Source organism: Ambystoma mexicanum, chromosome 12 (genome assembly GCF_040938575.1).
Source record: "Ambystoma mexicanum isolate Mex_15411 chromosome 12, UKY_AmexF1_1, whole genome shotgun sequence".
Taxonomy (NCBI): domain Eukaryota; kingdom Metazoa; phylum Chordata; class Amphibia; order Caudata; family Ambystomatidae; genus Ambystoma; species Ambystoma mexicanum.
The window spans coordinates 68,569,896-68,595,717 of NC_090936.1; positions in this window are offsets into that span (position 1 = coordinate 68,569,896).

Sequence of the window (25,822 nt, forward strand, 5' to 3'; positions counted from 1 at the left end):
CAACCACAATACAGTACTTCAATGTCTGCTTCCTGGTCCAATAACCTGCCTGGACTACCACTAATAAACTCTTTCCTGCTGTACCCACCTGCCAGGATAAAAACTCTTAACTCTGCTGATGATATGTTTCACACTTTTAGAAAAGACTTTGACTTTCAACCACATTGTGATTTGCAACTTCCTCTGTGAGGACACAATACACATTTGTGCTGTTTATTCCACTGATTCACTTGCCATATGCAATGCAGATTCTGTTCCTCTCCTCCTTGATACCCTTCACAAGTAGGTCTTCTCTCCTGTCACTTCTGATTGCCTACTTTCACATTAAGTAACCGTTCACCAGGTTTCTTTATACTTGCCCTTCGTTGGATTAGCCAATACTTGTTAAAGTCTTGCTTAACTATTGCCTCTTCTTTAGCATTGGAATAAGGGTTACAATCTTTCTGCAATATTGGTTATAGTGTTTCTGAAGTATTGCCCCCTCTTGGCAATACAGTTTGTAGTTTTCCTTCAGTATTGCCACCGTTTTACTTTGCCAATGCAGGTTTCTATCTTGATTCAATAGTGTCCTCTCTATTTTGGCAATACTCTTGGTTTTGGCAATAATAATTGTAACCTTATCTCAGGAGGATAGCTCAGGGCCAAGGCATCGCTTTGGAAGCAAGACTACGCAGAGCAACACAGGTTCGATCCCCGGGTCCGCGCTTAGAAACCTCTGCGTATTAAGTGCATTATAATAACCTTTTGTTTCCTGTCCTCTTTCAAAGTTCTTATAACACCCATGTGACTTTCTTAGATTAGTTCTGTATTAGAAATAATAATTAGCAGCCAGCGGTCAACCAGAGCATTCCGGGATTACCCAATAAAGGTAAACTAAACAGTTTATTTTTCCACGTCCACTCGATCTACTGCCAGTGCCCATCTGCTTCTTCTGATGCTTCCTGAATGTCTGACGTCTTTGGTTGCATTCCCGCGGCCAGAGCCAATCGGGAACTGAGCCTCCTTTGCTCCACGGGGAAAGCCTATCAAAACACTGCTTTCCGCTGCGCAACCTCTGCACTTTAAGTTTGCAATATCAAAGACACTCTCAGAACCGACACCTGCTTCAAAGACAGCAGCAGCGTCTTTGTGCTTCTACTACTTCAACTCCAGCAGGAAACTTCTTCCACTGCTCCACCTTCTTCTTCTAATGACCTGCAACTGAAGGGGCTTTAAATATTCAAAGTTCCCGCTCAGGTGCGGGTCATTAGAACCACTAGACTGCATACTGTACTTCTGTACCTCTGAGTGCCGCTTCTTCATCACAGTACTTAGGACATTGTGGGACTTGAAGTGCTGTGGGACTTGAAGTGCCCAATGTTCTGTTTACTTTTTATGTCAAATCCCTCAATTTTACAATAGGCCATCAAAACTGTAGGATCTCTAGGGAAGTTATTTAGAGTGTTCTCGCAATTTTCCCATTCTGAGAACCCTCCCATGTGATCCACCGGCCGAACACCACCCCCGGGTTAGGATCAGGAAGGATCTGCCTTTCACTGGCCTCATGAGAAGGTGTCCATGCCAGGGTCTATGGGATAATCACCTCCGATTCATCACACTTGACAGAACAGTGTTGGTTTTGCACTACGTTTTTGGTTTAATGTGCATGCCTATTTAATATTATTACCTGCATTGATCATTATCAGCTATAATGGTGAAAATGTCCCCTTCTATTTTCTCCAATCGGCCACATACCTCTCACACCCACACCCCTCAAACTCACCAATTCCCTTCAAAACTTAAACTCAAGAACCTGTCACTCTCAGTCATGCACACTCTCACGTGTCCTGTCACACTGCCAAGTCACAATTTGCAGTCCCCCGCCCCAATCCAAATCATACTCTCACTTTGATATGATATGGCATTTAAAACACACCTATACACAAGTGTTTCCTTATGCTCCCCAATTTCTCTTGCAGTCTACAGTCCTTCATGCTTTCTCGCAACTTCTGCATCTTGCATGCTTTCTCCCATTCTATTTCACTCTTCCCTCTTTCTTTCTCCCAATCTGCAGCATTTTTCCTCTGTTGGCTGTCTCCATGACCACCAGTCTGGCTTCAGAGCAGACAGAGGCATGGAAACTGCTCTCCTGAACAGCTGTGAAGACCTGCTCTCAAATCACGATTCCAACTCTCCTCATGTTCTCATCTTTATCAATCTTTCCTCTGTCTTTGATACAGTCAATCATGTTACCCTTATAAATTGCCTCTGTGATACCCTTGGCACCATTGACCTGGCACTGGACAGGTTGACCTCCTTCCGATCTGACCGACCTTGCCAGTTTCAACTGGGTCCTTTCCTCTCCTCCACCACATTCGCCACCTGCGGCTTCCCTCAGGGCTCTATCCTCTTGCCATGGCTCTTCAACATCTACCTTGCCCCTCTGGCCCCACTTGATCTACACCTTCTCTCCTCACTTCCAGTCTTATGCAGATGACATAAAGCTCTCCTTCACGTTTCCCTCCACTGCCGCCTCCTCTTCCTCTCTCATTCCGACTGTCAGATTGCTAGTCAGGCATGGTAAGCGGTTAATTATCTCTACCTTAATGCCAGTAAGACTGAGATCCATCCCATTGGGACCTCTGCTCCCTCCTACTCTCTGGCCGCCCTCCATGGGTCCTCTCCCTTCACCCTCAAGTGAGGCCAAAAACCTTGGTGCCATCTTCGACTCCTGTTTCTCATTCTCTCATCCTGATAAAGAGAAGAGAACCTGCAGGGTGTAACGAGTCTGGTCAACACTCCGACATAGAGGAGGAAAGAAAAGGGCCGAATTGATGCACAAGGAGGAAGGGACTCCTCTTTCCCCTTTAAGGAGAAGAGACGTTTGGTTTATTCTAAGACTTGTGACATTTCATGAGGAGCCTAAAGAAAGACCTAAAGAGTTTGCTTTGATGAATGGCCAAGAATATTTCTTGGGTGAACTGTGAACACTGTCCTGGAGTGATTTCAAAATCATTGGCTGGATAAAGCCTGAACCGAGAGGCCATGGTTCTGGTCTATTTTTCTGTTCTTTAGTTCAAGTGGAAGGGCCCGATATTGGATAGGTTTTGGACGGAGGACTATCTGTTCTTATTTTGACAGTAGACGAGCACTCTTAGATTTATTTCATATGGAAGGAAGTCGCTCTTAGCAGGAGGGAAAGATAGGCATGAATATGACAACCCTGAATTTGCCTGCTCCTTCTGGTTCGGCACACAGCCTGACCCTCACCCAGGTGGGTCTAGCATGGCTCCCACGATACAATCAACACCTGGATGATCCTGCCTTTAAAGGTGGTGCCCCTTAGCCAGCTAGGAAGCCACACCTCTAGTTCTTCCCTGATGCCTCGACTGGTTACCTACGCAGCGTCCTGCTGCCAGGAGGGGTGCTGCGCTTCTAATCAGCGACGTGGCCCATGCTGTATTGATTTGGGCTCCACATGAGGAAGGGAAGCACTGCCTGCTCACCACTGTAGCCCGGACTCTCCTAGGAGCCCCCAACCCACAAATCTTGCCGCCTCTGAGGCTACCTGTAAGGCTACCTAGTGTTCCCCAGTGAGGAAGGGAGTGCAGAGTGGCCAGCTGCTGGGCCTGCCCCCTTCCACAGCAGGCTCACACCAAATACCGCCCCACTTCTAGCATACACAGCTTGGGTTAGTAGACTTTGCAAGGGCCCCGTGTTGCTGCAATTAGTGGTGGGCCACTACTGGCATATGTGGCCCAGCTAGGAAGAACTTTGGGGACCCTTGCATGCTCCTGCTGCCAACACAGGAGCACTTTACTCTTCCACCTGCAGCAAAAGTGGATCTTATATGCAGCTGCTTAAGCATACGAACTGTTTATAGTGTGTTGTTTATCCCTTTTTATAAAATATAGAAATGCTGGTTTACTAGGACAAACTTAAGTTAAATATCACCAGCACCAGATCATTAAAACATTGTACACCAGCATTCCTGTATCCACCTTTCCTTGTGTTGTGGTGTATTTAACCTAACCTACTGTTTCTTTATACAGGTTTGGAGTATTTCGACACCTCTTGCCTTTCCTGACCCAGTCCTCATCCTAAAGAGGCGTTCCCCGAGTGCTTGTGGGTCTCAACTAAGCAGAGGGTAAGAGTTAAGATGCAAAATTAACTACAAATAAGCCAGATAAGTGTTATACCATGACCAGGCACACCTAAGTGTGAGCAGACCACCCTCCTAGAACATAATCCATTCCAGTCTAAAGTCTCTCTCTCTTGAAGACCCACCCAAGGGGTGGTGTGAACACAGCTTAAAAACGCCAAGCGACAGGTTCTCAGAATGGGAGTTGAAAGAGCTGAAGGTGAAGTGGGAAAAGCGACCAAAAGGCTCCCACCAATCCCCTCTCAACCATGGCCTAGAGGATCACGGCCCAGACACCCGCCACGGGAGGAGTTTGCCCATCTCCCAGACGACCAAATACCCTGGTACAAGAACATACGGATGTGCCCACTCGCATGCCCACCCGCATGCCCACCAGCCTGCCCTGCACATGCCGACACCTGCGGCATGGATGAACTCGACTAAACCATCTAGCACCAAATCAACACATCGTTAGAGATGCCATGACGACCTAGCTAACGGTCAGCACACTCGTGCAACATACACACCGGACACTCCCACATCAATCCACACGAAGAACATACTCAGTGCTATGACGTAGGCGACGGACACACCCACGGACGTGCATCTTTATTATTTTCAACATAGGCTTTTCAAATGCAGAAACGCAAGACGCATAAAGAACTAATCTAAAAAGGCTTGCTCACGCTTCTTCTAAAACCATGTACCATAATGAGGAATATAACGAAGACATGATACTGAGGATAGAGCAATATGATACCATAACCTGCAGCGCCCTGCATTAAATGGTTCCTCCTATGCACCAGGCCCAAGTAGGCCGCAAGCAAAAGCTTTCATGAGCATTGAATGAGCAAGGGTTTGGTTGCTGACCCTGCAGAATGAGCCCAGCGAAAGCAGACAGTCAAGGGCACAACGTTGCAAACTCTCATTCCGCAAGCCGACGCCAAGGCCGCACCTGCAAGATAAGCCAGGCACACAGTGAGAAATGTAATATTAATTGTGCAGAATTCTGCCTCAACCACCGTCCCCACCTCACGTGACCAAGCCGAACTTGATAGGGTGCCAAGCCCAGGAGGAAGAAGGTGTCTGGATCCCCCGTCTCAAGACACAGACAGATACAATTAAGCGACTCAACAGACATCTGCAACGGTGGGAGTAGTCGGCCTTCCTGCTTATGAATAAGTCCTCACATTGTCTGCACACACCCATAGTGAAACATTGTTTCAAATGACAGGTGCACCGCGAGCTGGGAACAGCGATGGTCCCAGAATGGGGGGCTCGCGGGTGAACCAATCAGAACATGGGACCCTTATCACTGACGCCATTAACATTGACCAATCCTCAGGGGTCTTCATGTAACAATTTTTATGTATCAAACTGAAGGGACAACCCAAGTATACCACCTGACTGACCCTTAACCAATAACCAAGTCTTCTATATGTATGCTATACTAACCCGACCACTCGGGGAACCAATCCAGAGTGGCGATAGGTTTTTTGCTAATTTTGCTAAGGTGACGCAAGTAGCACGTCACACTAAGGTAAAAAGGGCCTGCAAGCCCCAAGCTGCTGAGAGAGTGTCAGGACGGACGCGTACGATCCTTGGCCATCCCTGCCGTTTTGTTTAATAAACAGCAGAATCACCTTGCTTCTTGCGTGTGTCTCATACTCTATCACTTTGGGATATACGGGAGGAGTTGGGGCCTCCCTGCCCGGAGGTCCGCGGACGGCCCAGCCGGCCCCGGGAGAATTTCCCCCCGACAAAGGTCTTCGGAGAGAGAAGCTGGAGCTGAGGAGAAGACTGGCATTTGGAGGTGGTTAGCGAGATGAGAAGATTGGAGGATGGAGGGTCCCGGGTAACAGAGGAAGTTGGAGAGTCCTTAGAGTAGATGGGAGACACATTTGGTCAGTGAAGGCTTAAGAGGTAAAGTTTGAAAAATGAGGGTGGTATTGTGAGGGAAAAGGTGGTGATAGGTTCAGAGAGTGAATGTCATTATCAGAGATTTGCAAAGATTTAGAGTGGTGGTAATATCGGGTGGCAAAACTGGCTCTGAGAGGGAGGTCGAAGGTGGGTTTTGGTAAGGCGCCTACAAAACAAATGGTGTTTCAAGGCGGAGGATGACGAAAATGTGTTTACATCCAATGCGGAAAGTGGTGGGAGGAAGGAAGCAACACAGAGGGCACAGATTGGTAACATGGTGGCAAAGGTGGTAGAGCCTACAAGTACTACAAAGGTGGAGGTGCTGGTACAAGGTGGCAAAAGAGTTATTAAGGAGATGTCAAGTAGCAAGACGTGTGAAGGATGCATGAAGGATAAATGTGGCAATACTGGGCAGTAGAGTTTTATTTTTGATGCAGCAAAAGAATTGAGTTGCAATGACTATTTAGATTTGTATTTAAAGTACTTGTATAGCGTGTGAAAATAAACATTGATCTGAAGGATCATCAACGTGTCGCTTACAGCTGTAGAAACACATCTGTACTAAATTTTGCAGAGAAATTACAGCAGTTTATATGCATAAAATATCAGAGTTTGGTGAAACACTGTCCATGCAATTCCTTCAAATAATCCCGAGCTATGTTTCACACTAAAGATTGAGGAAGTTTATTCGATTGAATTCCTGCAGAGAACTCATGGTAGTTTTGCCTGGTTCCCTGCAGTGGGTGGAGAAACACCTCAGGTTTATTTCCCTCAGAAACTGTGCGGTGGTGTAGATATCTCCACACCAGAAGCTGGGGAAATATGGCAAACTGAATTCCTGCAAAACACTCTCAGGAGATTAGATTTATTTCACACATGAGATCGAAGAAATTAATTCCCACAGAGAATCCACACAGGTTTGAAGGTGTTCCACACCAGAGGAAGCACAGACAACTCGAATGCAGCGGCTTCAGGAAGTGTTAACTGCTTAAGTGCCAAGGACGAGTATGCTTGTCCTTTTTGCATAGACTTCCATAATACCCTGGCACTTTCGCTGAAAAACATTACAATTTCAAATTGTACACCAGCACTCCCATCCGTAACAAACAAAATATGATTAAACATTACTGTATAAAATGATTACACAACAAAATGGTCGTGGAGCGCCACCTGACATGGTTTGTTTAGGTAATCCCAGTGCATAACCGTGAACTGAAACTGCACTCTCAGCATTGTGATAAAGTGAACCCAAAGTCGCGCCTGAATCCACGTTGAGCCCATCAGGTCACGTGATACATTCTCTAAAGCGACACTTGAAACACACATCAGTGAGACAGACTCACTTTCAGCCATGGTCTGTGGATAGATTACTGCAACCAGAAATCAGGGTCAATGGTAATGGTGGCTGCAGTTTGGAGTTGCGAGGGATTTGTGGATGAGCTCTGGAGGGTCCCAAAGACGCGTGGTCATCGCAGGGCGTATTGCATGAGAAAGCCAGGTTCTAGCACATTGATCTGCCACACACAAGATCAAAGTCAGTTTAAAGACAGAATTCAAAATGGCAACAGGCCCTTTTATAAATTCCTGACTGCTCTTTGGTAGAAGTACACATTCATATAGAACAGGGGTCTGCCACCTGAGGCTCTGCATATGTTTTGGACTACAACTTCCATGATCCTTCACCTTTGACTATGCTACAATGGGCTGATGTGAGTTGTAGTCCAAAACATCTGGAGAGCCAAAGGTTGCATACCGCTGATATAGAAACTACCAATGAACTCACACATGGAATACAAAAGCAAAACAATCGTGTGATTTTGTGACATATGGGCAGACACCTATCAGGCAGGTGTCAAAATCACATATCACAGCTGGTGTGTCAGAGTGGGGCGTGAGAGAAACCGAATGTGAAGAGCACGAGAACCTAAGAGTTTCTAAATCTTCCAAATTGAGAGTTTATGAAACCAATGAATCAGAAAGGTGCTGAAAGCCTGAACCTAAAAAGTGATACAAACCTGACAGCAATTGAACATAAGAGGTGATGAGACAATGAAAACAATTAACCCCAAAGAGGGGAGAAGAAGATTAAATCACTAAGCACTTGAGAGGTGGTAGAAGACAAAGATATGTAGAGATTGGAAAGTAGAAAATCATGAACGCCCTGCCTTGGGCATTATGGGATCCAGTGGGCATATCCAAAAGACTTTCATACCTAGTAAAGTCAGAGTAGCATGGCGCAAGTGTTTACCTAGAGACAAAGCTAGAAAGTGCTGATGGTCGCTTGAATGCCATGTTGGAGCGGAACCCGGAACCCTGTGTTGGTAACGCACGTTTCTTAACTATTACCTTCCCCAACAGCCCTAAGGACAAAATACAGAGGGGGTAAGGAAGCACTGCACCATGGGCCCCAATGCAATGGGTGAGAAACAGAATTTTTCATCACTACACACTGTCCACCAATACAAAGCAGGAAGCACAATGCCCCACCACACAAAACTACAACTAAACAATAGTCCCAAGGATGTTCACCCCACGGAAACCAAAGAACTAGTCAGGATAGAAGGATACGAACCTCTGAATAAACAGGCTCACCAATACGGATCCACCAGGACAACACACCAACACGACTCTGACCCTGAACCATTCAAAGCCTTAACCGACCAGGGTCATACTAGATAACCTGAGAATAGTTATTACCCACCCAGTCCCACACCGGAAGATTAGGTTCCGATGCACCTACCAATCCAAACTATTCTCAATAGGATACAGCTGGTTCAGCGCAACATTACCAAAGCGAGTTGGCCCACGAGGAACCAGCAACATCCCAATCCACAGGTATACAACTGTAACGGAACCATAAGCACCTGATTCAGGATACAGACCCCACTAACCCAACCCTCAATCTTCTACATATTTAAACCCACACAAAACGACACAACTAACTCTCTCCCAGCAATCCGCACGCACTTTACCACACCACATCAACAACACAAACTTCACCCACAGCACTCGAGCCCTTCGCCCGATCCGATACTAGCACCAAAGCCCAGCACTCGGTGTATACCGAGCTGAAGCTGCCAACAGCACACCACCTCTCCACCTCTCCTTCTCCCCTCTTCCCAACTAACCCTACGCACCTTTCCTGTTTACAGATCCGCCAGAGCGCCTGGGGACCAAATCCGTTGGTGACAGTGCGCTATACAAGTACTTCTAACATAACATAACGTTTCAGAGAATATTTACATGAAAGCTCCTGTATGCCTCCCCTCCACTCACCACCCCACAATGCTCCTGATGGCTTCCACCAGCATGCAAGGAACATTACATTTGCTTTCCCATCTCCCATGGAAATATAAAGCTTTAAAATGCACCGCTTCTCTGGAAGGGACCAATGGGCTAAGGGGCCGTGGTACAGGGCCCTGAGGGTGATGGCTGCAGCGAGATTATCCTCGCTTGCCCCTCATTTTTACACGTGGGTGACCTTTGCATTTCTTGGACGGATCTCCAGGAAAAGTTGCAGAAGTTCGCAGGAGCTAAAAAACCAAACTATCTCGGGCGATTCAGCAAATCACCAAACATTTGCCCAGCACTATTTTTCTTTCAAACTGTTCCTAGCCCTTTTCGGCTAAGCTGGGCTCCAAGGAGACAATTTACTTGCAGAACGCAAGACAGCCCTTTTGTATGAAAGTGCATACCAGCCTACCATTAGATTTATTCCGACTTGCAAGTCCAGAAATAGCACAACCTTGGGGCGAACCTATCAAGCAGTGATAAAAGACTGAGCTGCAATTACAGCATTTTAACACAGAGACGTGTGGTTAAGAAAAAGAACTCGGTGGCTGGTAGTCATCAAACCTAACAAAAGAGGTCCCGACTTGATTCAGGGGAGCAACGTGCGGATCCGCCCATGTCACGCCACCTCTGCAAAGCGTCAAATGCCACGTGCATAGCCATCCGCCATTTATCAGGGTGATGCTGGTGTCTAAAAGGCGGGCTAAGACAGGGCTTTCGAGGTACTGCGCTCTTAAGGGGACGGGTTCATTTGCATTCAATAATGAGGCCAGCCTATGCAAATCACCTTTTCTCAGAAGGTTAATGAGCAGGCTTGTGTTCTGGCACGATTGTTCGCGTCACCCTAGTGGCTGGAAGTGACAATCTGATGGTGCATTAAGCATAGGAAAGTGAAGGGTTGCCTTGATAGAAAAGTGAAGGGTTTCCTTGATAAGACTAATGAAGGATTGTCCATACACTGAAGGGGAAGACACCATTGTGCCCTTTCAGGACATTTATAAAAGCTGGTTGTTTGCACTAAGGTGTTCGAAAACCCTAAAAAAAAAAAAAAAAAAATCATCAAACACTCATGTGCACACAATGAGCCAAGGCACCAAGAAATGTGCCGACAAGGAGCAGAGTAAGGCTACCGGAAGAAGGCGCTTGCGTATTAATTTATTTAGTAATTTGTATAGCGCTCCAAGCCCGATGGCATCTAGGTGCTTTTCTTGACAGGCAACAAGCAGAGCGAGTTGCAAAGGTTACATAGTTACATGAATGTTCTGGTTGCAATGTGGCTACAGAGTTGTAAGTAGAATATGATAAGACAGTGATAAGGTGTATACAATGATACAGTGCAGCTAGGTGCATTGGGCGTGCGTAAGGCGAGTATAGAAGTCATTTTGCTAGTTCTTGGGTGAAGAGCCAGGTTTTAAGGTGCTTGCGGAAAGCCCAGTAAGAACTTTCGGCTCTCAGTGTGGGTGGTAGGTTGTTCGACTGTTTAGCGGCCATCACAGGGAAGCTACTGCCACCGGCATTCTGACGTTTGAATCTTGGTGTGGCGAGGCAATGCGCATATGCAGGGCGTGTAGGTCTCAAGGAGTGATCGAGTGTAAATTTATCTGTGAGATATTTGGCTGCTTGCTTGTGTATGCATTTGTGTGTCAAGGCAAGTGTTTTAAAATTGATTCGCTGAGAGAAGGGAAGCCAATGAGGGTTCCTTCTGGTCGCTGAAATGTGGGATTTTTATCCAAGAGCACTGCGGAAGAATGCAGGGAGAACGACAATCAATTTACGCCTTTCCCAAATTACGCCCGAAAACAGACGAGTCACAACATAATGTCCCTGGCACGAAATCTGAACAAAGGAAGCTGAAATGCCCAAAAACTGAAATATGGGGGGGGGTGAAACAATTCAGGGAAGGTTAAATAATGTAGCCATGTCTCTTCCAACAAGTGCCATTTTATAGATTTGCTAATTGAGGGTCATTGGAATACCCTCACCAGACTGCCCCTTCAGTCGCATAAATGCCTGTAAGCAGATGTGACACACAGCACAATCCACTCACATGCCCCTGCGCAATCACCTTTATTTGTGAATCACCTGTAATGTGCACTTACTTTTTTTAGTGTCCCAATACATTCATATTCCTAGGACATATTTGTCAATTGTGTCCCAACGTTTCCCCAACTTTATTGCACTTGGAAAAATGCAATAAGATACACAACATTCCTCCACTCTGGGAAGCGTGTTGCATTACAGAGAAGACATGGTTTCTCGTCATTGCCCTCCCTACAGCTCTTGATTCGGACTCTCACCTTTTCTCCATCCTCAACCTACTTGATCGCTAGGCAACCTTGGATCCTGTGAATCAGACCTCGGTCTGCCAAACTCTCTCCTCCTTGGGCTTGAAGGTCATTGAACATTACTGGGTGGCCCTTTATCTCCTTCTCCATCTCGTGGAACTCTAACACCATCTCCACTGCACCACTCCAGCGGTGTCGCTCAACAGTCAGTCGTGGACCCACCGTCTTTCAAACTTAACATGCAAGATCTAAAGCTCGAAAGCTAGACCACTAATGTCGCTGCCACCGCCACTGTGGTCAGAGAAATGAAGTTGCACACAATAAAAATCTCAAGTGTGAAATCTATTCAACTGGGACAAACAACACTAACATCTCACCACTTGCTCTGTGTGCAAGAACACTGTGTTCAGGGGAAGACTAGGGCACATTTTGTGGTCACATCGTTGTGATCCCATGTGATGCGGTGCCATGATTAGCAATGGAATGACATCTCAAGACATCAACTGCAGTCTTCCCACCGGCAGCCTATCACTATGCCCCCTCATCCCATAGTGTCCCCCAGAAAACAATGCTGCTGTGCCACCATTGTTTGGGACACAACTACAGATCAGCTTCCGACAGCAATACCCTTTTGTGCCAAGTCTTGCAATGGAGGCTTTTGAGAATGGACACAATTTGACAAGGGTCACTTGAAGAGTATGATCATCCAGTGCTAACCTGGTGGTAACTCCATCTACGGACCACTTGCTGTATTCTATTGTCAAAAACACCACTTTCCGTTGTTTAACGAGTAAAGCCAAGCAATGGTGGGAAATATCCAGTCAACTTACATTTCACACAAGGTGCTATGTAGGCATGTTGAAGGAGATCAGCGGATTCTACGAGCCAAGAGAAGGCACCAGGTCCATGAAGTGAGTCAATGCGGAAGCATATGGTTAGTCTGCTGGAGCCTACTTCCCTGCACACCTGCCTGCTACCTAGGAGCACCACAATGAGGGTGATCAACCAGGTATGAGAGAGCAGGGGTGCCAAGGAGAAAAAAAGCCTGCAGTGTGGTGATTGCTGTTGTAGGAATATACTTGTTTGTAACCTCATAACAGGTAGTAAGAAGCCGGTTTGTGAGCTGACTCATGTGGAAGACAGAGGCGAGAGGCTGGGAAACTTGCTGTCTCTTCACCTCGTTCGCTCGCCCTCAGCTATAGACAGAAATTGGATCAGGTGGTGCCAAGGCAGCGTAAAGAGATTTGTTCCACTGAAAATGCAGAGAGCTAGACTCCAGGACCACCATGAAGGGCCCACCTGACCTCAAAATGGCTGCAGTGCCCATTAGGCCCACGGCTAGCCTGCCTATCAAAGACTGCAGACAAGGATACCTGTACCATATGAGTACAATGAAGACGAGGAAATGCACGGGGAGGAGTGACACCCTAACCAATCAGAAAACTTGGCGGAAACAAGAGACTGAGCCGACCAATCCCATGGATCACTGGGGTAGTCAGGGTAGCCAAGACAGTCCAGAAGGAGGCAGACAGTGAGGGGGTTCTGAAGGAGATTTAGCAAAGCTGGTGCAAGTGGACAGAGAGCTAGTGGGAGAAAATAGAGCTGTCTGATAGGCAGGGCAGATACATAATTGATGCACGCAACTAAGAGCCTGGTCAGGGCTGGTGCCCAGATATTGGTCAGAGCCAGGAAAGCCTGCAGGAGAGAACTGTTGAATTGCCTATTTTAGGCAAAAAGCCAAATAACCAATAAGAAGAGCAGGCTACAAACTGTGGTGAGCTGAAGCCAAACATGCAGACACTTAGCTAGTAGGTAAGAATAACTTCAGTCTGAAAAGCACCCTAGTGGGGAGAAGGGAGAGAAATTATTATTTTGAGTGTTCCTAACGCAAGAGAAAATCTTACTTGATAGCAGGTGTGTGCTTTGTTTACAAAACTGAAGGCAAGTATTGGCTGGAGGGGGATAGTATCAGAGCCATTGAGCACCCCCAGAAGAATCCTCAACCCAAGGAGGAGGCAAAACAGTGTGCTTATGTACTATACAACATCCTGTGACTATGAGGGATCTGGTAATAACCCATAGGGGGCTATATACCTGTAATTATGGTATCTCTAGACTAGGGGCTTGACTAGAGCCTTCCACCTGTATTTTTTTCGCATCCATGCTGACACTGTTAAGATACGGTTGCATTCCTCTTATGATCCAGTGGTCTTCAAATAGTACTGATAGGAGGTCATCCAATCCAGATCTTGCAAAGCCGAGAGAATAACCTATAGGATTTGCGCTTAAGACTTGGCAAGGGCGGACTAGGTTCCCCACACAGCGGTTTAGTTCTTCCCTCTATGGTTTACGGTTTCCAAGGCAAGCAAGTGGCCCGCCCATTCTGCTATAGTGTACCTTGATTCCTGTAGGCCTTCACCGAACCCTTGGTCTGTGCGGAACGAAGCTGATGAACGTCACGCTTTGTCATCTGGTAGGTTGCTCCATAGTGGGAAGAAGGTTGTACTAGAGTTGCATGAAAATGCACTTTTTCTGGGTCAGGCAATACATCTGTCCAATGGCCAGACAGATCCCTTCCCCGCGCGCACGTGGACCATTGGAAGCAATGGGCAGAGAAGTGTCTCCATGACTATGACCAAACACTGTGTGGCCTTCCCTTCCTCATCCCCTTGAGAAGTCTCAATGGGCAGGGGAAGGTTTTATTAAAATGTATTTATTCATTATTAAAATGCAACCACAGACTGTGTCACAAAGCATTTTTTAAGACATCTTTCAAGTGTTGAACAAGGAAACTTTAGTAAATGGATTCAAAACACACAGAAATCAAAAGGGGTTCATAAAAGTTTCTCAAAGTGGGAGTCGAGCGTTAAGGAACTTCACAAATCAAGCACAATACAAAACAAAGTGCCACCCACGGGAAATGAAATGTGAAGAGCACACAGAGGGAAAAAAGCTCGACGTGGCAATAGCACACGCCTTGCTGCTCTCTCCGAGTTTGGATCAGTCCCTCTAACAGCCCTGGAGCAACCCACAGAGAACCAGGAAGCAGGCTGAGCCTTCTGCAGCACCAACAAGCCTGCCAAGAAATTCTAGGAATATGATTCGCCCGCTGAACTTCTCCAGGAGGTGCAGCAGGCTTTGATTGGCCCTCTGAACTCGGACGCGCCGACCAAACTTGCACGCTAGTTGGAGCGTGATTTTCACTTGTTGGCGAATCCCTGTCATGGGTCTCCATAAGGCGCAGGAGTTCCGCCGACCCTGCAAATCATCTTTAATGGGTTATTCTAGCATTCGTTATGCTTCTCTTGATCTACCGACATACTCTCTTCTGAACTCCAAGCTCATCCTCCAGCAGCGCTCTCTCTCTCTCCTGTGGCTTAATTTTCCCATTCTTTGGTCTCCGCCAGACCCAAAGTGCAAAATGCTTTTTTCCAATGAGAATGTCTTTGTAGTGAAATGCAAGATAAAACCGGTCTGACTATCTGTCTGCGGTTGTTGCTCCTTACACCTTCTGGGCAGACGCCCAGATGTCTTGGTCCACCTCAAAAGGTGGGCGATTCTGTCCATGTGTTTCAGTTAGGATGCTTTCACTCTGACAGCAGCAGTGAAACTTCAGTAGATGGTCAAGTTATGCAGACTCTGAGCTCTTTCCAGGATAATACCATCAATGGCTTCTATTTCCACCGATTGGGCAAACAACTGTTTCACAAAACCCACAATAGGGCTACCTTTGGAGTGTTGCTCCACGTTTCATGTTCTAAGATTTTCTCTTCAGGGACTGTGGTTTATGCCTTCACAATTTGCAGCATTTCTTTGGGATTGGAATTCCACAATTTTCAAAGTCTTTTGTAATTCCACAGTTTTCAATGTCTTTTGAATGTCTAACATGTTGATGTAGCCCCCTTGCAACATGAGCTGAGGCTTTCCAAATTGTGTACCTGGACAATACCACTCTTTGCCTACATGTAACCACATGTTGATGTTGCCCCCTTGCAACATGAGCTGAGGCTTTCCAAATTGTGTACCTTGACAATACCACTCTTTGCCTACGTGTAACCACATGTTGATGTTGCCCCCTTGCAACATGAGCTGAGGCTTTCCAAATTGTGTACCTTGACAATACTACACTTTGCCTCCGTGTAAGCACATGTTGATGTAGCCCCCTTGCAACATGAGCTGAGGCTTTCCAAATTGTGTACCTGGACAGTACCACACTTTGCCTACACGTAACCACATGTTGATGTAGCCCCCTTGCAACATGAGCTGAGGCTTTCCAAAATGTGTACCTGGACAATACCGCACTTTGCCTACATGTAACCACATGTTGATGTAGCCCCCTTGCAACATGAGCTGAGGCTTTCCAAATTGTGTACCTGGACAGTACCGCACTTTGCCTACGTGTAACCACATGTTGATGTAGCCCCTTTGCAACATGCGGTGAGGCTTTCCAAATTGTGCACCTTGACAATACCCCACTTTGCCTACATGTAAGCATATGTTGATGTAGCCCCCTTGTAACAGGAGGTGAGGCTTTCCAAATTGTGTACCTGGACAGTACACACTTTGCCTATGTGTAACCACATGTTGATGTAGCCCTTTTGCAACATGAGGTGAGGCTTTCCAGATTGTGTACCTTGACAATAACGCACTTTGCATACGTGTAACCACATGTTGATGTAGCCCCTTTGCAAGATGAGGTGACGCTTTCCAAATTATGTACCCTGATACCGTAACTGAAGTATCCTATGACGTATGCAATTGTTGTAACCAACCATCTTAGGCAAAAAGAGCCCAGATGCCTCTGGGTTCGGTGCGCAATAAATACATAAATGTCCACCTGCTAGATTTCAGACTCACTCGTGGTTATTTACATGTCACTGTCTCTAATGCCTAGTGGCATGACATCTTTCCGTCCCTAACAAAAGTAGCAATTTCTTGGGTAGAAAAATTAAGCGCCTTCAAGTTTTCGGAGCGGAAATACGTTTTTTGTGTGGCCCTTGACGGACATGATTTGAGGCAGCCGGTCATGGGCCATTATAGATATATCTAGCTGAAGGGTGGCCAACCTGTCAGCCTCCATGTCTACATCGCCCATCAGCCAGAACATCCCAATGCTAATGGATCATGGGAGTCGTAGGCCAGACATCTTCAGGGTGATTGATCGACTGGCTACCCCAGCTTTAGCTTCTGAGTTTGTTGGCAAGATTCCCCTTACTTCTGGCTTTCCATGTATCTTTAAATACCACTAGGCCGGCCTTCCTTCCGCCACCTAGATATGTGGTCTCAATGCCTTGATTGCCCGCCACCTCCTCTTCCCATCCACCCCCCCTCCTTGCGATTCATGTCAAATGAGAAAGCTCTGTTTAACCTATTGATTCACTGGGGTCTCTTAAATTTCATATATGCAGTGCAAGAAGCATCCGTTTCCTCAGTGCAGACCCTGCTCCCTTATAATTCCTAAATCACACCACTATCCATGCTGTTTTAGTTTTTGGAATTCTGTTCATCTTTGGTCTCTTCCAAAACTTTGACTGGAGTGAGGGGGTACAGCGGCACGCCCACAATGTCCCTCCCAAGGTACAGCATTACCATGGAAGTCTGCGATTAATTGTGGAGGTTTTTAGGTCCCACCAATCAAGGCTTCTCACCTCACACTAATACCACTCTCTGGTGCCTCAAGTCACGAGGACCAGCGCCTCTGTTCATTCTCTGCAGGTTGTCTTCTCAAATACTGAGGTTTCTGCCCAGGCTTACCCACGCTGTTGGCCTTGCTGACTTGTCAGGTCTGTACCATCCTTCCACCTTCCCCTATGATGCTGGAAGGCAAACCACTCTAGTGTGCTTTCAAGGTGCCCATCCATCTTGGATTCTTTATTTATTAGAAGTCCAAACAGATAATCCCCTTTCTCAGGTTTACATAGATGGGAAAGCCACTGTAGCATTCATCTTACCTATATTCAAGGCAACCCTGCCCACAGCTGCTTCTTCTGGGCTGCCAACTATCCTTGGCCAAGCTTGTAAATGACCCTAATGTTCTGATGGTCAGAGCGTTACCTCTGAGTCTGTTGGGGTCCGGTGCATGTGTGGCTCTGCTCACTGAAGCCTTTAACCGTCCTATACTTTAAGTCTGGCCTAGGATTCCCTGGAAGCGCACTCAGGCCGCGCCAGGATGTTCAAGCCCTCAACAGGCTAACAGGCATCTGAAGGTAGTACACCAAGACCCTGTGCACCAAAACGCAGATATCGGAGGAGAGACTTTGGAATGCTGCGATGAAGAAAGCAATGGAACAGAAACGCGTGTTCACAAACCGAGAGAGGCGATTTCCCCAGTTCGACTTACCCATCCAAGAATGTTACACTTGACAGACTTCTGGTGATGTGTACTCTGAAGGAACACAGTTGTTAGAAGTCAGTCCAGTGAAGGGTTCACAATTCGCAGAAGAACTAACAAAGGAAAGGGTTGCAAATGCCGTACTTGAGCTGAGGAGTACTCAAGGGCCAACACATATGGAAGAAGAAGGGAAGCCAAGCACTTTCTTAGAATGGCAGAAAGACAAACTAAGCAGCTCACAGTTTTCTCAAGCACCGAGTGATGTCCTCAAGAGGAAATGCTGGCAATACCATTGTAAAGACTGGAGACGAGTACATGTACTTCTGCACTCTATATGGTAGGGAAAAGGCACAGAACACCCCAGCCAAGGCTCTCAATTTGGTAGCTATGGACGAGTAGCCAGGCCTAAGCTTTCGGGAGGTGACACAGGCTGGTTCTTAAGTACAGTGAATCCCCAAAGCCCCCACAAAGGAATGTCCACACCCTATGTTAGTGATAACACAGATTCTTTATATAAAATAAGAGATTCAGTTTTATATATATATATATATATATATATATATATATATATATATATATATATATATATATATATATATATATATATATATATATATTAACACTTTGTACTTGGAAATGCTTATAATAATGGCAAATATATACACTCTATGTGGTAGCACACAATACTTACATTCAGTAATAGATGCACTATCTGCAGACAGTTTTGAATAGGCATGAACATTCTTAAATGCGTTATCAGCATAGAATAGGGAAGAAAGGCAGGGTAGTTGTGAACAGTGGCAGAATGCTTTCTTTAGACTCGATCTACAATTCTGTGCAAAGATCCCCCCCCCACCTGGACAACATGTAATGGCAAAGCTAGGGAGTAACTTATCTTGTCTTTTACAACCCAGACCAATAATGTTCAATACCCTTCTGCTTTCTCTAAAGGGTTCTACCTTCCCAAAGTACCTGAGAGGCCACAGAAGTACAGGTTCCAAGACAAATCTGGGACCACTGGATGACTCCTGAGGCTAGAAGATGCTCTTCCTCGTCACAGTACCGTTGGTGTATTGGCAGGCGAAGCAGCAGAGTTTCTCGGTTTCACTCGACGATTCCCTTCGAGGATGGACCCCCCTTGGAAGAAGGAGACACTCGGATGTTGAGTCTGCGAGAAGAATGGAACCAAATTCTTTCTGAAGTGCAGCAGTTTTACTCTTCGCAGTGCTCTCCTTTTGTTAACAACTTCTCTGACTGTAAACGTCCTGTGAAGATGAAACTTGCTGTGGGCGCCTTAAAGGCTTGGCAGATGAGAGTAAGACCCCCTTTGATTACTTCTGGCTGCGACGGGTGCATAGGTCACTTTTGGTATTGCGTTTGGATTTACACAGTTATCCGACTTTCAGTGCTTCAGTGCTGCAGCCACAGCATGGACCTCTGGATGGCTTCTGGCGACCTGGACCCGACCACGATCTCAGACCCTCACCAATTTATTTGCATTTTTAAAGCGCTCACACAGCCCGTGGGTATCGAGGCGCTGTTACAGGAATATGTCTCTTAGTTGCGTATTTATAACGCGCTTAATAGCTGGAGGTTTTTAAGCGCAGACCCAGGGATTGAACCTGTGTTGCTTCGTGTCGTGTTTCCAAGGCATGCACGTTGCTGCTGAGCTATCCTACCGGGACAGCAAGTCTGGACCCTTGAGACGTCTCTGCTAGCTTCTGGCGGTGGGAAACCCACCGACAGACCTTCCTGTGCACTTAGCGACTCTGGAGACTCTCCGGCGGAAAAAGTGTACAGTGATGAAGGCACGGATGTCCTTAGAAATGTTCTTAGGCAGTTTTCAGATGTCTGGGCACTCCACTTCAGGGCTCACGAAGACTCCTTCTCTGGACAGCAGGCACACAGGACTGGCTTACAGGATACTTCGATAAAGAGTAACAGTTTGCACGATGGTCTCTCGTAGCTCAGGAAGAGGTCTCCTTTGCAGGTCCTCTCTGGATCAGTCCTTGGAAGAAGACAGCAGCTCTTGGATTACACAAAGAAAATGCAGCAGCAGACTTCTCCTCCATCTGGGCTTCAAGGAACAACCTCTTCTTGCTTCATCATCCATTTCTGAACAAATGAGGTCCCCAGATATACACATCTGTTCCCCATTCACTCTGGCTGAGCCCGGCTCAATTAGCCAATCACGAAGAAGGGCATTCATGCAGGCGGGTAGCCAATCAAGCTCACAGGCATTCAGGCCTTTCACTCCACCCAGACACTCCTAACACTGAATGTGGATTGTGGTAAGTACCCAGCCTTTCAGCAGTCTACACTGCATTCATATCAGTTCCAGTTATGGCTGTCTCAGTCATTGTGTCACACACAGAAACCAGACACCCACAACAGAGAATTTGAGTTAACTTCCAACTTCATTCATACAGGTCTATCCACAACTGACTTCCCCTGGGAAGGCTCTAGTCAGTCTAAAAGGAGGCAGTCCCAGAACCATATATGGTATTTTCACTCAACAGCCAGTCTGGAGGAAAGGGAACAGAGACATATATGGTGTTTTCACCCAACAGCCACTCAGAAGCAAGAAACGCTTCCCAGGTCTTTGGGAAACAACGTAAAAGGTATAGAAACCAAGAGGCCACAGTGGCCATCTTGCCCTTGTCTAGGAATCCATTGATTCCTATGCCAGGGCCTAGGTATGCCAAAATGGAGGATACTCAGAGCCTCAATCCCCCCGTTTTCGTTTGTTGGGGACATCCTAGATGTTATTGCCAACCAGGACGCCTCAGTGCGACTTGTCTAGTTGTCAGTCCCAAAGCGCAGCCACAGCTGCAACGCTTGGATATTTAGAAAGAATCATCTGAAGAGTTCATAATAGATGGAACATAATAACGTTTTTGAAACTCCTGTATATATTTAATTATTTACACATATCTTGGATGCTACAAAATGAATATCAGTATTCACTGAAATAACTTAGAAATAGTCACAGGTTAAAGCACTTGTGTATATAAATCATCTTAAGAATGACAAACTTTTATGGATACAACTGAACTTTCTATTGAACTGCTCAATAAGGAAAGTATTTAGGAAATTGCTGCATTGTCTTTTCTATAAAGCATTTTCATGCAGGTGGAAAACTAATGGATTCCTGTTGAATCAGCCTCAATTTCGCACCTGCTAAAGGCAGGTGGATTCCATAGGAATCTCTTATAAATAACATCTGCAAAGCGTAATATACAGAGCAGCATTAGAATTTTTCACAAAACAAAGAGTAAAACCAAAGATTAAAGGAGATTTTTTAAAGGAGCTGTTACATGCCTCTGCAAGCGATCCCTACCACCTATATGTTGGAAGTCTGAGATTGTGCCATATTTGACACCAGCAGTTGTGCCAATACCACAACGTATATTGAAAAGAAGATACCCATTAAGACAACCCTATCGAATGCATCCCCAAAGAGACGACTATCTGAGGGAGGAACTCCCTGAAGGAATATGAAAAAGAGCAAAAAAGAAGATAGTGATGTCACACGAGACATGTGCAACGTCCCGGGATGTTGACTGAAGAAGATGTATGGATCTTACAAGAATTTAATGACAAAGTAAAGAGTCCAGTGAACTTCTAAGTACAAAAAAGAAGATTAAACCTGCATGAAGTGCTGCAGAGAATTAACCGTTCAATACGTGTCAGATGGTGAAACGCAAGTAGATTAAGTCATCATAGAAGCTGGCTGTACCTACTGAATTGAATGCAGGCGGAGCCACCAATGGTACAAGAGCTGTACATTGGTGCCATGAATTTAGTAAGCCAGGACCCATGAAGAGAAAAGGTGAGAATTGTGTTGCAGCAAGAATAAGCTGAAATCGTGGAGCTGCATGGTGAGACTATCAGGCTTGGCATCAAAACTGAAGCAGCCAAGGTCGGCTATCTTTTTTTGAAAGAAGTGAACGTGTGAAGGATGAATCATCCCTTGTTAAGGTGCAGAGAAATAACACCAAGAGTGCCAGGTTTTATTCATCTAAGACATTTAAAAACCTGTAAAATCGACCAAATCAAGGTCTCCTGTCACTTGAGCCAAGGATGAAAATAGAGTTGAACTTGGAGTCCTAGAACAACAATAGTGAGTGTCTGCACTATCATGTATTCCAAGAGACAAGGATACTTTGCAAGGCCAAGTTCAAAGACAATCTTCATGACAGAAAGCATGGGTGATGAGAGATACTGGGCTTATTGGGTGGGGAGGTAGAGTAGGCCCACCCCCTTGCACCTGAGTCTGGGCTTATGTGCTAAGTGAACCGAATTTTCCGGGCATGGCACAAGTGTGCCAAACAATTGTAGAGGTCTGTATAAGGAAGGACCTTATAGTTTGAAAACCAATCGAAAACCATGTACTTAATGATTTTGAAGAGGACATGTTTTCGAGGTAGGCATATATTATCCACTTGACAGTGGGTAGCCAATCACAATCCCAATTCCTATGTAATGTATATTTAGATGTTCCCCTTAAGCCAATTACAATCCCTAGTAGGTTTTTCATTATTTGCCACCTAGTAGGACGTCAGCTCTGACATATTGTTTGAATAAAATGTATGTTTTATGAAAATATCACTGAGAGAAAATTGAGCGAACGTCCATAGATGTTCGTTGTAACTTCCTGTTTTAGATAATTGTTAACAAAACAGAACTTTGCCATCTTTCTGAGTTGGTTCAGTTATTTGGACTCAGAGTTATTCTGCACACCCATCCATGTTATGCACATTACTAAAGGGCCCTAAGCTCACATGGTAGCGGTGAAGATGGTTAAAAGATCAAAACCAGTTTGTCTCCAGTATTTCAGATGATCAGCCATCCTCCGCTATTTGCTGGAAGATCGCAGGGGTTCCCGTGGAGAACAGCCGATAGAAATAAACTTGCAAGAATAACCAAGATGGTGGGCAGATCCCCCTTTGACGAAATCCCTGCCCTGTTTCCACGGGCGCTCTGCGGACGGAAGTCAAAGTGGTCGGACTGAAGGAGGAGTCGATGCTGAAGGCCTCAAGTTGATTAACAAATAGTGAGTAGACTAAGGGGAATGGCAAATTAGGGGACAGGATTGTCATTTTTGAGTAACAGGGACTATTGTGATAAGAGGTAGTGCCTAGAAGCCCTGGCTCAAGGGAGCCAGAACAAACATCTCAAACTCCAATGGGAGTAGAGTGCAATATATAACACGTAAGGATTATGTAAGGTGTGTTTCAAACCTTTTATAGGGTATAAATAGAGGCGAGAGATAAGGTTGATCACTGTGTTTATAAATGTGTAATGTTTGACTAGTCTGAATGTTGTTTGTCGAGTAAAACTATCGAAGAGCGATAGAGGTTTTGAAAGAAAATGAGGATCAACAGTAATTGAGCAGCAAAGTGATTGGCACCAATCAAGAGAATAGATGTATCAAGTAAGAGAGTAGATAGGCTACTGAAATTAGACGCTTGAGCAGCGATTGATGGTGCATGCTCATATTTGTTGTTTTTAAGAGAGTGAAAAGTGATGATTTAAGCAAAAGTATAAAGTTTATTTAACAGTCTGTTAAGTACTGACGGTCAATTGAGATTTGCCATTATGGAAGTTACTCCTCTCATGCACTTATGCAAAACACTACCAGAGCATATGCCCAAGCTCAAACAGTATGGTGCGGAATGGGTAAAAGGCAAGCAGATAAAATGTTCATGCCGTGGCCACAAGGGGGATCATTGTCAAAAGTGGTATTACAACATATGACCACATACTTGCACGCTGTGTACACAGGGAAGAAATTAGAGAAAAGATTAGCGATTTTACAGCTCTGCAAGATGTATCAAGAGGAAAGAGAAGACCCGTCACCTGAGGAGTGAATGCTTGATCAGCAAAAGGAGGAAGGTGTGGAACCCTCTGCTCCCCTTACATCAACTGAAGCAAAGGGTGTTACTACGGAAGAAATAGTGGTGTATCCTTTAAAGGAATTAAAGCAGTGATAGGGTATAGTAATCCAATATATGAACCCCCCGCTTACAGTAGTGATAATAGTCAGGAGGAGAATAAAAGAAAGGAAGAGATTTATAAGATCATACAAGACAAGGAAGAAAAGAGTGAGTGGACAAAAAGGTCAACAGATAGACAGGGAGATTAAGAGATGGAATGGAGAGAAGGATAAGGCTGACGAGAAAGCGCTTGTACAAAATGAATGGATGGGAGGACAGATATTACTTAAAATAGATGGGAAACGTATAGAGGAAGTTAGGCAAAGAGAGGATAAGGATGAACAAGAAAGAAAAGAAAGAACAAGAGAAGAGATTGAAAGAAGATGAGCAAAAAAGGAAAAGCATGGAGTGACAACAGCAGATCAGGAGGAACAAGAGAAAAAAGAAGAATGGTCAGAAGTACAAAGAAAGTACAATAGACAAAGAACGATAGAAGAAAGGGATAGACAAGAAAGAAAGAGGAGGAAGAAGCACAAAGATTAAAGGTGAAAAGATTAAAGAGATGAAGGAAAAAAAGGAAAGAAAGGAAGGAATAGGAGAGGTGACGAATGTAGGCAAGAGGAATAAAGAATTTGAAGGGACATGAGACAGCTAAGAGAAGCAGACAAAGAATAGAATGGAAAAGGAGACGAGATCTCGATGCCAGTCTCATCTGTAAAGAACAAATGAGGCCAAGCACAGAAATACGATGGGACAAAGTGGAAGAGATTCTTCCAATAAAGGAAATAAAGCCAGCAGTATCTAGAGTAGCATTGGAAGAGGAAAGATTTGATGCAGAGAGTATCAGAGAAAGGATTGATAAGGTCTGTCAATAGTTAAGGTGAGATAACGAGTATGCAACTCAAAGAAATAGTGATCGATCCCCAGTATCTCAATCACTAAGAGATGGGGGAAACCTGTTCAGTAATGAACATCAGGCATTGTCTTTAAGTAGACTGAATCTGAATAAGGGTGAAGGGGATGATAGTCACACTAGTTGGCGACTAGACATGTCAGATGAGGAAAGAGCCCAGTCTTGGGGCAGGAAAGCCTGCAAGATGCTACCTCTTTGTATTTTTTGCAAGGAACTTGGGGTTGGTCACCCTAAGTTACCTGGGGGAACCCAGACATAGGGCCTCATTACACGGACGGCGGTAAGGGTCAACAGTCACCGTTAATGGTACCGGTGACCGTTAACCCTTACCACCTTACTACGAGGTCCCTTTGCGGGTTGGAGACTTTAACGTCTGCTTTTTGCAGGCGTTAAAAACAAACCCGCAAAGGGACCAGGGAGCTAATTACGGTACCGCAATTTGCGGTGCCGTAATTAGCACCTTCCCCATTCCCATTATGCCCTATGGGGCAAAAATGGGAATGGGGAAGGGCAATGGGGGAAGGGGGAATTACCTCCCCACCAACCTTGGAATAGGGCGGTAATTCCCCTTTCCTCCAAGTCGGTGCCGGTATTTTATCGGCATGGACCAAGGTGCTAATAGCACCTTGGTCCACCGCCGTCCGTGTAATGAGGCCCATAGACCCCTTGCTCACTGTGCTCAGAACGGCACAGATCCACCTCACTGATGAGGCCCAATAAGGATGAAACACGTGTCTGGGGTTGCTGCTGGTACTCTTGTTCAAAGGATGTTTCCCTGGCATTTCCGTGCTGGACTGCCCTTGTGTGCGGGACAAAGACTGATATGCAAATGGGTATTCCTCCTTTGTGAAAAGTACAGTGACCAAAAAGCGATGGCTGCAGACTCTTAAAGTGGGAAAAAAAACAGAATTCCATGTTCTTTCTAGAGAGGGGCGCCTGCTATCTGTTTTATAAGGAAGTCAGATGGTCGGATATGGAACAGCCTAGAGATATAACACCAGATCCTATAGCATATCCTGTGCA